The sequence below is a fragment of the Bos taurus genome, chromosome 8 (genome assembly GCF_002263795.3).
Source record: "Bos taurus isolate L1 Dominette 01449 registration number 42190680 breed Hereford chromosome 8, ARS-UCD2.0, whole genome shotgun sequence".
NCBI classification, from domain to species: Eukaryota; Metazoa; Chordata; class Mammalia; order Artiodactyla; family Bovidae; genus Bos; species Bos taurus.
Window position 1 is genome coordinate 94,455,373 of NC_037335.1, and position 11,285 is coordinate 94,466,657.

General features: G+C 37.2%; 1 non-coding gene and 2 pseudogenes across 1 annotated transcript; 1 reads left to right on the forward strand and 2 right to left on the reverse strand.

The window, feature by feature from the left end:
* OR13D32P (olfactory receptor family 13 subfamily D member 32, pseudogene) lies at positions 567-1,431 on the forward strand (annotated as a pseudogene).
* Positions 4,450-4,521, reverse strand: TRNAC-ACA (transfer RNA cysteine (anticodon ACA)). The gene has a single exon. It is a non-coding gene; the product is annotated as a tRNA-Cys (tRNA).
* On the reverse strand, positions 6,199-7,111 carry OR13F6P (olfactory receptor family 13 subfamily F member 6, pseudogene; annotated as a pseudogene).

Genomic DNA, 11,285 nt, shown 5'->3' on the forward strand with positions numbered 1-11,285 from the left:
TTAAAATATTTTTAAAATATATTCTATGAAATTTATTTTCCTCAGAGAATTATAGTGATGATTAAATAAGTAATACATGTGAGCATATTAATAAAGTACACAACCCTAAACCAATGTTACTGTTAATGACTGACATGATACAAAACCAAATAAATCAATATTCTTAAGATATTAAGCATGGTATTTCCAAAATAACAATTAACATAGTATGTCTGTGGTTCAACTAAGTCTGAAATAACAAACTTTTAAAAATGCAAATAGTTCTTCCCTGATTCAGAACCTCTCTATCACAATCTCAGGAAATAAAACACAGGAGTTTGTATTTTTAATAAACTACCAATGTAACTATTGTGTGTCTTCTACTCCATAACTTATAAGCAGGAAGAGGAATATAAAAAGCTAATTTCACAACTAAAACCAACCAGCTACTTTCCGTTCCTCCAATGATCTCTTACTTCATATGATAATACTGTATAGACTCCTTAACAATTACATCTCTTCTGTAATACTCCAGGTATGCAAAAGTAAAATGGAAAGAACCAATTCAACAGGCATTGAGTTCATTTCTTCAGGGACTTTCTGAGTACCCAAGAGCTGAAAAATTCCTTTTTGTGATACTCTTGGTGATGTACCTGGTGATCCTCTTAGTGAACAGCACTTTGATCATCCTCACTCTCCTGGATTCCCACTTTTACATCCCTATGTACTTCTTTCTCAGTAACCTTTCCTTTCTTGATATTTTGTGCACATCCTCCTTTATCCCCTCAACAATGACACACTTTCTATCAGAGGAAAAAAAAATCTCCTTCACTGGATGTATTGTTCTGATGTCTGTCTCCTTCACCATGGCATCCACAGAGTGTGTGATCCTAGCAGTGATGGCACGTGACTGTTACATAGCCATCTGCATGCCTTTGAAATACCCTATCATCATGAGCAAGGCACTTTGTATTCAAATGGCAGCTCTCTCATGAAGATGGGGCTTTCTCAACTCATTGACACAAACAATTCTTGCAGTACACTTGCCCTTCTGTGGGGAAAACGTCATCAATCATTTTGTTTATGAAATATTGGCCTTTCTCAAGCTGGCTTGCACAGATATTTCCTTGAATGAGATTACTCTGATGTTTGGCAGTGTACTGTTTTTGTTTGTTTCATTACTATTGATTTTCATCTCCTACATTTTCATCCTTTCTATTGTATTAAGAACCAATTCATCTGGAGGAAGAAAAAAGGCTTTTTCCACCTGCTCAGCCCACATTACAGTGGTGACTATATTTTATGTGTCAATCCTCTTAATGTATATAAACCAAATCCAAAGACACTTCTTCGGACAAACTGATTGCCATGTTCTATGCAGTAGTCACATCCATGCTCAGTCCTATCATCTATAGCCTGAAAAATACAGACGTGCATAGTGCCATGAGAAAATAGACAACTAGACTGCTTCTGAAGGAAAGGATGAGGAACTTGCAACTTTGAGCTTATGCACAAAATAAGCTCATATATTTGAGGCAAGGTTTTCAATACAAGCAGAACAAAGAAACTAAAGGATATATGTAAAATCACAGAATCTAAAAATTGGAAGGAAATTTCAAGGTAATAATCCGATTTTATCTTTTATGAAAATAAGGACAACTACTGTTAGAAGTGGGAGTAAACTTTTAGAAACAAAAAAAAAGTGAAATTGTGTTTTCCAAAAATACTTAACAAGTAAAACATATTTCACGCCCCTTTTTAAGAGAACTATATGAGTTCATGTTTTTTTCTGTTTATTACTCATTTTTGTTTTACTCAGGGACTGGATCTGGCCCCAACCTAATTTTTCTAGTACAAATTTTTCCTCCTTTTTTCCATTGCTGTGTTTATCCCACCCCCTCTGCACACACTATGCTGTATTCACTGTGTAGTTATCCAAATATATCATGTTCTTTCACATTTAATGACAATAATATATGTCACTTCATTCCTATCATGATATATTCCCCATGGTGGCATCAGAGTCATCTAATTAAATACAATTTGAGTGTTATTTACTCTGAAACTCCTTCCAGAATTTACTCAGTGGAAAAGTACTATTTATAATAGCCAAGATATGGAAGACACCTAAGTGTCCATCAACAGATAAATGGATAGAGAGTTGTGGTGTGCATATATATATATATATATAGAGAGAGAGAGAGAGAGAGAGAGAAGAAACTATTAGTCACAAAAAGAATAAAATTTTGCCATTTGTAGCAATATGGATGGACCTAGAGCTTAATGAAATGAGTCAGAAAACAAAAAATACTCTGTTGTCACTATTATGAAGAATCTAAAAAATAAAATAAATGAGTGTATGCTACAAAACAGTAAGATACAGATACAGAGAACAAACTAGAGGTCACCAGTGTCTGATCACCAAACATATATGGGAGGAATAAGATGGGCTATAGGACTAAGAGACACAAACTACTATTTATAAAATAAGTGAGCAACAAGATGTATTATGCAGAAGAGGGAAATATATCCATTGTTTTGTATAAATAAATTGAATATATTCTATTAAAATACTGAATCACTATCTTGTATTCCTGAAACTAATAGAATACTATAAATCAACTATACTTTTTAATAAAACAGAAGGAAAAATAAAAATAAGGAAATAAAGATACACTAGCATAATTCAACCATGTATTAGAAGGATCTGCATATACATGTATTCTGAGAGATGGGAGTAATTAAGGACAGTGGTTCTCAGAACCTATAACTTCTTCCTATTCTTAGAAATGTTATCACATACATTTTGTTTGTAGTTTTGTCCATTAAGCATGTGGACAAATACTGAAAGTAAAATTGAACTTGTGATCATTTTCATCTTGTAAGAAGTAGAGTGTTAGTGTGTTATTTTCAGTTTAGTTCAGTCACTCAGTCATGTCCAACTCTTTGCAACCCCATGGAATGCAGCATGCGAGGCTTCCCTGTCCGTCACCAACTCCCAGAGTTTGCTCAAACTTATGTCCATCGAGTTGGTGATGCCATCCAACCATCTCATCGTCTGCCATTCCCTTCTCTTCCTGCCTACAATCTTCCCAGCATCAGGGTGTTTTCCAAGGAGTCAGTTTTCACATCAGGCGGCCAAAGTATCAGAGCTTCAGCTTCAGCATCAGTCCTTCAATGAATATTCAGGACTGATTTCCTTTGGGATTGACTGATTTGATCTCCTTGCAGTCCAAGGGACTCTCAAGAGTCTTCTCCAACACCACAGTTCAAAAGCATCAATTTGTCTGTGCTCAGCTTTCTTCATAGTCTAATTCATCCATACGTGACTACTGGAAAAACCATAGCTTTGGCTAGACGGACCTTTGTCGGCAGAGTAATGTCTCTGCTTTTTAACATGCTGTCTAGGTTTGTCATAGCTTTTCTTCCAAGGAGCAATTGTCTTTTAATTCCATGTCTGAACCAAAAAATAAAGTCTCTCACTGTTTCCATTGTTTCCCCCCTCTATTTTCCATGAAGTGATGGGACCAGATGCCATGATCGTCGTTTTTTGAAGGTTGAATTTTAAGTCAGCTTTTCAACTCTCCTCTTTCACTTTCATCAAGAGGCTCTTTAGTTCCTCTTTGCTTTCTGCCATAAGGGTGGTGTCATCTGCATCTCTGAGGTTATTGATATTTCTCCCAGCAATCTTGATTCCAGCTTGTGCTTCATCCAGCCCAGCATTTCACATGATGTACTCTGCATGTAAGTTAAATAAGCAGGGTGACAATATGCAGCCTTGACGTACTCCTTTTCCTATTTGGAACCAGTCTGCTGTTCCATGTCCGGTTCGAACTGTTGCTTCTTGACCTGCATACAGATTTCTCAGGAGGCAGGTGAGGTGGTCTGATATTCCCATCTCTTTAAGAATTTTCCACAGTTTGTTGTGACCTACAGAGTCAAAGGCTTTGGTGTAGTCAATAAAGCAGAAGTAGATATTTTTCTGGAACTCTCTTGCTTTTTCTATGATTCAACAGATGTTGGCAATTTGATCTCTGGTTCCTCTGTCTTTTCCAAATCCAGTTCGAACACCTGGAAGTTCTCAGTTCACGTCCTATTGTTTAAAGTGTGTTATTCAGGAATCAAAATATCAAGATTGGCTTGGGGAAAAAATGGCACTAAATAATTACTAGATGTCACCACCCAAAAACACCTCTCTAATGTCTCAATGTATCTGATAGATAATGTCAAATGTATCTGATAGATACATTTATCAGAATCCTCATAGGCAATAGCATCATTTTTTCTCCTTCAAATAGCACACATGAAAGAGCATCCTTTGACAATAAAGTGAAAGAAAGAAAGTGAAGTTGCTCAGTCATGTCTGACTCTTTGCAACAGCATGGACTGTAGCTTACCAGACTCCTTTGTCCATGGGATTTTCCAGGCAAGAATACTGGAGTGGGTTGCCATTTCCTTCTCCAGGAGATCTTCCCAACCCAGGGATTGAACCCGGGTCTCCTGCATTGTAGGCAGACGCTTTACCATCTGAGCCACCAGGGACCAATAAAAAATCATTATCAATTGACTGCTGCTTTCAGATTTATTCAATATTTTCTCATTTGACTGTCATGTCAGCCTCATAATTATATCTCATGATTGTCATGTCAGTAGTCAGTAAGCAGTACTCTGTCCATATTCCAAACTAAATAAGCAAACCATAGATATGTCTAGTTAGGTTTTTCCAAGGTCACACAGCTAAGACATGGAGCAGTACAAATGCAATCCTGAGTTCTTTGGTTCTAAAGCCCATGATTTTCCATAATACCACACTGCTATTCCTGTGGTAGCAATAATTAAGCTGACAAGTATTGATTTTGTAAACCAGAAGCATAATAGTCATTTCCACAGAAGTGTAGATTAAATCTCTGAATGAAGGTAGAATGAGTGAGCACAATTGGCTGAAATTAATAGTTGCTTTAAATCCAAACACTGTGTTAGTTGTTATTTATGTATACTCTCCTTCCACCTTGGCACATAGAGTGCTAGTCATTCTTCTCTACAATTATCTCCACTTCATTCTTCTACTCTTCCAATGGCCATAGAACATTGTCCCAAGGCATTAATACAATAACCACAATCTATCTACCTGTTTTGATGAGGTTGTTACTCTTTGGACAGACTAGTTCAACCTTTAGTATGATTTTCTCACTTGCTCTAAGATTTACCCTCTAAAGCTTCTCTATCTTTCTGCAAGTGGTAATTTTCAGCTTGAGTTAAAGCCATCACTATAATTCCATTAGCTCTGTGACATCTCCATGATAAAGGGTAAATTAGATGTGCATATCAACCTCACATTTAACCAACTGGTCCACAGGCAGAATATAAATGTTACAAAAGCTGCTGACTGTACACTTTGTAATTACTCATATATTGTGGTTTATAGAATAAGATATCTTCATACATTTCAATATTTTATGTCAACTTAATGAGTCTGGGGTATTGTAAATTCTGTAATATAGGGTTCATGTCTTGCCTTTCTTCTCTAAATGTTAATAGTTCATTTATATTCTTGGATTTAAACAACCAGGCATCTGAAAAAAGCACAACAGAAATGAGCTAATAGTTTCACTGAGGTACTCTGTAGTTTCTTTGAGTTAATAATATAAAGTCAGCACTCTATGACAAACAACATATCATTAAACTCTGATTTTTTTGTTCCTAATGACACATCTCCACCCCAGTTTTATTTAGGATTATTTTTATGAAGACCTTTTATATTTGTACACGGACATTCCCACACATCTATCTAGATACAAAAGCATACCCAAATATGTAAAACACAACCACATATTTATAGAATATATGATTGCTATCATCAAATGTCACTATTCAGAAAAATGTTAATCATAAATTAGCTCAAAAATCTACTAGTTACTATGCTTATATAGTACATATTTATAATACTGAATGCTTAATAATTGGCTACAGTGACATTAGTTAATTTTATATTCTAACTCCCTGAAATAAAATTTCTCATAATTAAGATCTGTGTAAGAGTTTGAGATATACTTATATATTTTTATATTATCTAACAACTTCAATTATAGATCAAGAAACAGATTTAGAAAACCACATGTCACATTTGAAATGAGTGTATTCCCCAATTCCAATGTTCTGATATACCTTGACCACTAAACATGCCTTAAATTTATGTGTTTTCACATGTGCTTATCAATGTTATTTGCCACTGGGGACTAAGAAAGTACAAAAGGGGTTTTTAATCAGCATCTTTTTCACAGTTGTTTTCATCTCTTTGTTGCTTAGACTGTAGATGATTGGATTCAATTTGAGGGTTAAAACCACATAGACTAGAGCCATAAATTTATCTTTTTCCTGTGAATCTACAGCTGAGGGCTTCAGATACATGGAGAGAGCTGTCCCATAGAACAAATCCACTATACTCAGGTGGGCTGCACATGTTGAAAAGGCTTTGCTTCGACCATTCACTGAGCTGATTCTTAGGATGCTGGAGAGAATGGACACGCAAAAAATAAAAATGAGCATAATCAGCACAAGAAAGAAGTACACTGATCACCAACATGATTAACTGAAACTTGGAAGTGTCTACACATGCCAATTTTAGGACAGCCAGAATCTCACAAATGAAATGACATCTACTTCCACTCAAAGACAGCTGCAACACAGAAACCATTTCCACCAGGGCAGTGAAGGAGCCTGTCACCCAGTAGCCAGCTTCAATCGGTACATAAACCTTCTTGTTCATGATGATGAGGTATCTCGGAGGATTGCGGATGGCCACACATCAGTCATATGCCAGCACGGACAATAGCACACACTCAGTGGAGCCCATGGCCAAAGAAAAGTACATCTGGGCAGCACTCCCTGAGAATGAGATGGTGTTTTTCCCTGAAACAAAGTTTGCCAGGATTCGAGTCAGGACAGAAGTATACCAGATGTCCAGACATGACAGGTTGCTGAAGAAGTACATGTATGTGTGTTGGTGAGAATCCAGGACACTAAAAGAAATCAGAATACTATTACCCAGTAAGGTGATCAAGTATATCAGCAAGCACAGCACAAATATGGTGATTTCAACTTTGGGATAGTGAGTAAATCCCAGAAAGAAAAAAATTAGAAATGACTGTTGAGTTTGTCTTGCCCATTTTAACCCTCCTAGTCCATCAGTAGTAGTGAATAAAAGTATATGTGGCCTATATTTAAATTTTACATTCTAGCAACTTTCAAGGGGTTTTTGTTAGGAGAACTTTAAAAAGAGCATTGCCCTCCAATACTACTAGCAATATCACATTAATTATTCACTCATTCATGCCACATTTACTAAATACACTGAGAATCTAGAGCTGAGTTAACACAAGTCCTTCTTTCAGGCAGTTCATAATCAAATATAGGGCACAGTCAATACCATAATATGCATGCCCCAGGGCAATAGGCAAATAGAATAAGAACCCTATCTCTTTGATGGGAGCAGATGATCAATCAAAAGTAGCACTGAATTTAATCAGGTCAAGGACCACGGGAGATGTTCCAAGTGAGGAGCAATTTTTTACAAAGTTATAATGAGAGAGAGTTCGCTTGCCCTTCATAAAGCTGAAAGTTATCTTATGAATAGACAGACACACTGACACAAGGAACATTAGGAGATAAGACTGAGAAGATTGGCTGGAGTCCAATGACTATGAGTGTGTGCGTGCTAAGTTGCTTCAGTCATGTCCAACTATAATGTCACCCAATTTCTCTCAAGAAGGCAATTTGAATATGAAAATAATATTGAACCCCTTCCTTTCTTAGAAACAAAATCACTTTCCAAGTTTTAGCATTTTATTATTCAAATAAAATTTCTTACACCATATCTTACAAGCAACCACATATTGAGATATATGTTTAAAAATCACTTTCTAAAGAGCAGGCTCAGATGAGCCTTCACATACATAGGCCTTGTGTTCTTTTTTATCTATGTCTCTATCCTCATCTCGCAATACTCTATTTCCATGCACACTTTCTGCTCTGAAATAGCAACAGACTTGTCATTCCTATACTCATCATGAATTTAACATTTCTATGTCTTTAATATATATTTTACCTCCTTGGAGCATCTTTGTTTCCCATCTGCAATCTTGTCTTTCATAATATTTCTCTTAATAACATTGCTCAGTCATCAGTTTCATTCTTTGTACCTATGTTATTGAAGTATATCACAATGAATTATACTCAGATGTGCATGTCTCTATCCTTCCCACCTTACACTGTGAGCTTCAAGAGCTTTTTCCCCACAGTCCAGCAAAATGATAACTTGCACTAAAGATTTTTAATAACACATTGCTTCCTTAAATATGTTAATTTCTGATACATGTAAAATGCATACAATTTTACCATATATCTCTAAGCCAAAATAAAAACCTGAAGATTTCTCAATTAGTTTACATCTGCTTTCTTACATGTGACATTAAAGAATGTAGTTGAATTAGTTTTTAAACCTTATTTGATGTAGAATCTGAAAGGAAAGAGGATGAAGACCACACTTACTAAAAGAAGAGGTTCCAGTCATCCTCTGTAGAAAATTAGAATGCTATCCTCAGAGAGTGAAATTTGGGCTCTAAATCAAACCATGATTCTTACCAGTACATAAAATTAGGCAAATCATCACTTGAACTTTTTGAAACTTGCTTTCCTAATCTACACAAAGAAGTTAATTCCTATCTAGTACAGATATGAAAGATCTAGATTAACTTGCTTGAAATTCTTACTCCATAATCCCAATTTCATGGTCTTTCTAATATTTCAGAGAATCACAGTAATATGTTTATGATTTCAAGGACACCCTGTTTTCCAGAACAGCAATTGCCTGAATGCTGCTCCTGTGCCGGCCCATAGTGAGTCAAACTTTTAAAATTTATCACATTTTTCACAACCTGTTAAAATTTCAACCCCTAATCTGTTGGGGGCCAGAGTGAGGTACTCCGCCCATGACAAAGGTCATGAGGAAGGAGGCTCGACATACGCAAAGGCGGGATTGAGCCTCAGGAGTCCCCCTGGAACTCCTCGAGCATCTACCCCCATAACCAGAGCCTGCCTACTTTACTACTTTGTGCTCTCACCTACATCTCTGACTTTACGGGGGGCTGTCCCCCACCACCTCTTTCGGAGAAGGAGTTAACCTAGAGCTCCAGTTAATAATAATTCCTGGGCGTGATAAGAGTGTTTTAACCTACAAACTCCTCTGAAGGTTCTCTAGCCTGCCTGACAGGCTTGTCCGGCCACATGTGATTGCTCACAGCCTCCCAACCATGAGAGGCACGAGATGCTTTAAACCTTCTAAAAACAGGTTCCTTAGAAAAGTTAGAAAACTATTAGTATAAGTATAATGGGCTGATTAGAAATTGTATTGGTGAAGGGTTTTTCATTTGTTGAGCCAATGTTTGTTGCTAAGTCTCCACATCCCCTGCCCTTACACACATTAATGAATATATAGAAGAAATAAGCATTAACCTTTGATATTAATCACGTTATACCTTAGGCTAAGTAAATTCTTTCCTTAACTAAAACCCACTACACCCTCACCCTATAGGAATGTAACTTTATTTGGGTGGTGTCTGTTTTAATAATAATCACCCCTGGAGAAATAAGTGTCCTGGTTGACTGTTGTCACAAGGAGAGGGTCATAAATTGTCAGCAGGCCCCCCTGGCCAGAAGATGATGTAACACCCCTAAGACCTCTGTATACATTTGTATGAAGCACCTGACTTTGATAAAAGTCAGGACTGCTGACCCCGCGTGACTTTTGCATAACATCTCAGTGTATAAAAGTAGACCATGGAAAATAAAGAATTGGGATCAGTTTCTCAAAACACTGGTCTCCCCATGTCTCTCTCTCACTCTGGCTGAGTCTCCATCTGGAGCGCGGAACCCACCAAGCTTACTAATTTTGCCTGGGCTTCTAAGATCCGACCGGGGAGGCCTCAGTGTCTCCTCTCCTTCGGGAGAACGGAAGGACGCCTGCGGCCTACGTAAGTGGTGCAAGCTTCTTGTCTTGAAGTTTTATTGGTCCCCCACGTAAACCAAGCTACTCAGCCTCTTTTCTCCACTGAATTTTCCTACTGAGCTATCCTTATTCTATTACTCTTTATATCTCTAATTAATATCTAATTGAAGCTATCGTATCCTGATCCTCGCCGACGCCGTCCCCGCTTCAAACTCCCTGGATCAGCCGAGGCTGGACCCCGGCACTAATCCATGTGTGAAAATAAAACACTTTACTTATTATTTCCAGAAAGGCAAAAGTTAGGCATGCCTGGTCTCTAATATCCACTTTGGTCAGTATATAACATCACTTCCACTGAGGGTTTCTCTGTTGGGCTTTCCCCACCCAGCACTCAGTTTTCTTTTCTTTTCAGTGCTCTGGCTCTGGCCCTTCATGCCCAATCTCTCCTTTCTGTCTCACTTCACCACTCTTTTGTCCACTTTCAGAAGCAAACCAATGAAGTCTTTCCCTTTTCTCATCCAGATTGAGTCCCACTCATTTCTTCATCCTTATCTTAGATCTTTGTCAGAGTCTTCAGTACTCCAAGACATTTTACATTTTATCTTTCTCTAAAATGATTTCTGATTCCAATGCTAAGACAATTAAATATTTCCCAACTAACTCCTCTCTTTCTTTCTAAATGTCAAAGCCAGAATAGACTTAGAGAACTTCTAATCCAACTTGCCTTTTTAAAATTGAGAGATGTTTGGTTAGGATTTGTCTGAGGTAAATGTTTGGAATATATAGCCAAAAGTTTTATCCTGTATTCAGGACTCGTGTCTTCAACTCGTTTTCCTTACCAACTAATTACTTCTTTTTTAAAATAAATATCTTTATTCTGGTTTACTGGCCTAGTTGAGACCCATTAATAAATTTTGTAAATCTGAGATTACAGAAAGAGATGGCTAACATCCTTCTCCCATTTACCTCAGCACATGGAATAAGCATCTTCCCTTCTGGCTGATGTGTGCTTCAATATTTAGAGTTAAAGTTGATCTTCAGCACAGACTTTCTTATTAATCTGGCACAGTGCTCAAAAGAAAAAGATCTTATATGTGGACTGGGTGGATAACAGGCCTCTATCTTTGTGAAGAACATATGAACACACACTATACATGATTTCCCTATGGATTAAGCCTGTCTCTGGCCAGCAGTGACCACAGGACTAGGATCCTTCATCCATATCCTTTCTGCTAACAGGACCAGTTACTAGATATGTGACTCTGAACAAATAACTTTTATCTCAATATTCTCACCTACACAT